Source organism: Haemaphysalis longicornis, unplaced genomic scaffold (assembly GCF_048455015.1).
Source record: "Haemaphysalis longicornis isolate Haplotype H1 unplaced genomic scaffold, Haemaphysalis longicornis Haplotype H1 scaffold_4, whole genome shotgun sequence".
Taxonomy (NCBI): Eukaryota; Metazoa; Arthropoda; class Arachnida; order Ixodida; family Ixodidae; genus Haemaphysalis; species Haemaphysalis longicornis.
Genome location: NW_027526361.1, coordinates 104,026,394 through 104,031,366, shown reverse-complemented (window position 1 = coordinate 104,031,366; position 4,973 = coordinate 104,026,394). Strand labels below are relative to the sequence as shown.

The 4,973-nt window shown below is 53.7% G+C and overlaps 1 non-coding gene across 1 annotated transcript; it reads right to left on the bottom strand.

The window, feature by feature from the left end:
• Positions 1–711: 711 nt before the first annotated feature.
• On the bottom strand, positions 712–784 carry Trnav-cac (transfer RNA valine (anticodon CAC)). The gene has a single exon. It is a non-coding gene; the product is annotated as a tRNA-Val (tRNA).
• Positions 785–4,973: the final 4,189 nt, after the last annotated feature.

Genomic DNA, 4,973 nt, shown 5'->3' with positions numbered 1-4,973 from the left:
ACCTACAGCCGTGCTGATATCGGATTCGTAACCAAACTTTCGGAATCGTTCGCACGCTTTTTTTTTTGTATGGTGCCTAATATCCTTTTATATGTAATTAGTTTTACTCTCTTTTTTTTTTCTTGGTAGCATTATGACCGACATTGCAAATGAAAGTCGTATTCATTGACACCTACATTTTGCTGGCCATCTTTTTTTTTTTTTGTAACAGTCAGCGAGCCGCAGTGGCAGTTATACGCTCTGATGGATTTCCATCATTTTGTGAAGCACTGTTTTTCATTTCTTGAACTTCCGCGTTTCTTTTTGAACCTTCATTATTTTTTGAATTGTTGAAAATGTATGAATAAATACAAAAGCACTATACAGGACCCATCGGATGACACGGATTTATCAATGGTTTCGACGGATTCGTCAACACACTGCGGCACCTTGAACTTTTCCTGCAAGGTTAAATCAACTAGCTGCTTAATGAGGCGTGCCTTTTGAAGTCCTTAAATCGACAACAACCCTCGGAACACGATCGGCGCACAGACGCAAAGGTCCCATTTTGTACGATGCAGGCGCCTTGAGCGGTCCTAACTGGTTGGAATGGGATAACAAAACAAAGGGGTGATCGCATTCACAGCGTTTGCAATATTGTGAGTCATAGAACGGCACCACCCGACTAGAGCCACTAGATTACGCCCGACCATAAATAGAAAAAAAAAAGGCTGTTTCCGCCCGGGATCGAACCGGGGACCTTGCGCGTGTGAGGCGCACGTGATAACCGCTACACCACGGAAACGGGGGTTGACATTTTTTTTTTTTTGGTAACAATAACTTTATTTACAAATATATACAGAACAGTATGCAGTGATTACAGTGGTTTCCGAGCGCATCAGAACATGGCTCCACTTAAACATAAAAATGAGGCGATCGGCTATCATGCGAGGAGAGGGTCAGGATGCTTTGCCAAGTAACTGTAAGCCAATCGGGGAGTATTGTCCGCGAAGTCACAGAGCGTTTGTGAAACTTAAGCAAGAGAGGTTGCCAACAGGGCTACTGTGTCATTGCACAAAGTTTGAAGTGAACGGGATAGAGGGAAGGGAGAAATCAGAGGTCTTGGGTGAAGCCATTTCTTGGTATAACTGGACACCAGCGTTACCCGGGGCTAGCCCTCAAATTGCGTCCCATCTCCTCTGCTGTTGTGACTTGAAATCCATGAGTGCTCGCGTTCCCCGTTCCAGTGCGTCGCGTAGCTCGGAGTCTGCCTCATCCCCGTCGAGGGCGGCAATTGCCCATTGTGCCTTTTGGACGAAGTGTCGCCACGCCGGTCGGGGGCGCTCAGTACATTCGACGGCGTCGACTCTCGCCCTCCATAGCGAGTGGAGCCCTATTACGTGGACACAGTCGCGAAGGAGCGGGCGTTACGAGGCCGCGTCTAGGAACTTCAGATTTGTCCAAGTGATTCTCCAGCGCGTGTTGAAGGAGCACTGCAGCTCATCCCAGAAGTAGAACGCCGTGTTACAGTCCATGAATACGTGCTCGGCCGTTTCCCTCCCTCCGCACAGCAGACAGTTGGCCCCTCCTGGCAAAAAAAAAACCGCGTTCCTCCTGTCTTGCCTTTGTAGGCAGTATACACGTGTGAAAGCGGAAGAAAAAGTCCCTCGAGCCAGTCGGGATAGGGAGCTTCCGTACTCGCCGCGGGACGTCACTTTTCGGCCGACCAAGGGGTGGCAGGCGGTACATGGGCGGTGGGAGGGTCTGCTCTACGAGGTCCCAATACAGCTTCCTTGGTTTCACTGAGCAGAGGTATTCCCACGAGAAGCGCTCCTGTAAGAGGGCCACCGCCCCCGCCACTTCTCTGTAAAAACCTGTTGCACGGGCACCACCTAGGAGCTCCGCTGTTGTTGCAAGCCAAGGGGCGAGGTGCAACGCGCCTACATTTTGCACTGCCGCCTAGAGGAAGCCATCTCGGTGATCTCGGAAGTACAAAAATCGTTGCACGGTTAGTTTAAGCTCTAAATTAACGAGCCCTAGCCCCCCGGCTTCAGCGCTCCAGAAAACGTTGGTGCGGCGCATGGGCTCATACGTGGATCGCCAGACGAAAACAGCGAACAACCGATGTAACTTGGCCACTGAGCCTGCGTCAATGGTCGAGACTCGGGCCGCGTACAAGATGGCTGGGTATACCACGGCGTTGCAGACATGTGCCCTAGAGAAAAGGGCAATATGTCGCGCTCTCCAGGGTTCCAAGTTCCTTCCAGCAGCTGCCAGTTTCGTCTGCCACCTGGGGGCGGTGGCTGTGCGGTTTTCTAGGTTTACCCCGAGGTAGCGGGTGATGCCCTCCCTCCATCGAACTCCGTAGAGTTGTTGTGGTTTGGTGGGCCATTCCCCTAGCCATGCGCCCTCTGATTTCAAAAGATTGAGTTGGGCCCCCGAGAATCGACAAAATGCCTCAGCCAGTGCGACGACCTCCCCTGCCTGCTCTCTCGAGGAGCACACAAACGCAACATCGTCCGCATAGGCCAACACCTTGAGCTCTTCGTCGCCGAGAACCAAGCCTTTGGTTGACTTGGACGCTATTGCCATCCTGCAAAGTGGTTCAATATACAATGCGAAAAGGATCGGGGACATAGGGCAGCCCTGCCTGACTGACCTTCCGATGTCGATGGGCGCCCCCACCTCCCCGTTTATGATGATGCTGGTGGTGATGGCGGTGTAGCAAATTTTTATCCACTCGACCATTGTATCCCCTACCCCACATTGACCGAGGAGCGTGAACAGGAAGGCGTGGTCAACCTGGTCGAAGGCCTCTTTAAGGTCGAGTTGTAGGACAGCTAAGGGGTGAATGCCTGATTCCGCCACCTCACAGATGGTCCGCATGCGGTGCAGGTTGGTGTTGATGGAGCGTCCCTTAAACCCGCACGTCTGGTGAGGACCCACAACACTACTGAGGGCTGTCTCGAGGCGTTGGGCCAGGATGCGGGCTAGGATTTTATAGTCGGTGGAAAGAAGACTGATAGGCCTGAAGTCTTCCACGTTGGGTGTTGTGTTATGGGAGGTTTTTTTGGGAATGAGTACTAAGTTACTGCTCCGCATGGAGGGTGGTAGCAGTTTTGTGCTTTTGATGTTTTCAAAGACCGCCGCCAATACCGGGCTGATCTCTTCACGAAACACCTGATAGAATTCCGAGATTATGCCGTCAGGCCCCGGTGACTTATTCTTTGAGAGTTTCTTGATCGCGCGCTTGACCTCTTCTACCGATATGGGTTCGTTTATTGTGGCCTTTACGTCCTCTGCAACCGTTGGCAGCGCGCCTGTGACTTCCGGTGGAGGAGCCTCAAGATGAGCGTGCGGGGAAAACAGCCTTGCGTAGTATTCACTGAAGGCCGTCTCCACCTCCTCGCTCCCACTAGCAAGACCACCGGCATGGTTCACCTCGGGAATCCTTTTAGTGGCGGTCTTTGCTCGTTCGAAGGCGCCAAAAAGCTTCGATGGCTGTGCCTCGGACTCCACTCGTTGCTCCCTGCTCCGCACAAGAGCCCCCCAATACCGTTTTTCGAGCTCAGCGCGGATGTCGTTTTTCACGTTACGGATGTCTTCAGAGAATTCCCCCGGCCTCTCCTCGTCCGCTTCCACGAGGGAGCGCAGGCACTCCACCAGTCGATTTACTTTCGCCCTTCTGTCTCTCGCCTCTTGTCGCCCGATTGTGATTGCTGCATCTTTGACATGCTGTTTGAAGCACTCCCACGCAGCTCCATCAATGGGCGCAGTGCTCATTGCTTCAATTTCACCTCTTACGCGATCGACGAAGGACGCGTGTTCGAGGACCGTGGAGTTCATCAGCCAACGGCTGCCGGCTTTTTTTCTGATTTCACGCTCAGCTCGGATGGTACATGTCACCAAGCCGTGGTCCGAGAACGCGACAGGAGTGACGGCGTAATCGATCACTAATGGCAACGCGTCCCCCGTCAAGTAAATCCGGTCGAGGCGGGCCTGTGACGTGCCTCGCCATCTAGTGAAGCGGGTGGTTGACCACCCACGCTGAAGGGCCACGTCAGCCAGGTCGCCCTCTCGAAGGACCGCTTTCAAAATCCGCGCTGACGCGTCCACTACACCCTTAGCACCTGCTCTGTCGCTGGCGTTTACAACGCAGTTAAAGTCGCCCGCTAGGACAACACGGCCCGGGACCACTAGGATGTCCCGAATAGAAGAGAAGAAGTCGGTCCGCGCCTGCGTATCATTAGGCGCATAGACGCACACAAAGCGTGTAAGCTCCCCTCCCACCAGGACGTCGACGGAACAAAAGCGTCCGTCCTTCGCCAGCTCGCAGTCGATTACTGTTAAGAATTCGTGTTTCCGGATTAGAATTGCGGTACCACCCGCTCGGGTGGGTGTGAGGGTGTAAAAACACCAGAACTGGTGGCCGAAAAATCGTACAAAATTTTGAGCGTCCTCTCGAGAGGCAATTTTGGTTTCCTGTAAAAAGGCCACATCTATTTTTTTTTTCATTCAGGAGGTCAACTAGCCAATGTTTCCTTTTCTGTGAGGTTAGACTTACCACATTTAAAGTGGCAAGCGTGACTGCGTTCTGGTGTGATGCCATGGTGTGAAAAGCGCTTACCGGTCAGGGCGTCATATCCGTCCGTTAGTCGAGCTTCCCCCAGCGGTCGTTGACCCGGTATCTCCATGGCTCGGTTTGTTGGTGACTGCACCGCCGTGTTTCCCGCGTGCCTTCCGCCGAGTCTCAACTCCCGTTATCGGGTTTGCGCGATGCTGCGGCGGCCTTCGTCGGGAGCTCGTCGTCCGCGTCGTCACAGCTGGTCCCTCCTGGCTGGTCGCTCAGGAGGGCCGCCTCCTCTCCCTCAACGTCGGCGGGTTTCGCCTCCTCACTCCGCTGCTCGTCGTCCGCCGCGGGCTTGGCGTTGGTCAGGGAAGCTTCGCCACCCCGCTCCGAGACCGTTTCCTTGAGTTCACGGGGCGCGCCGCTC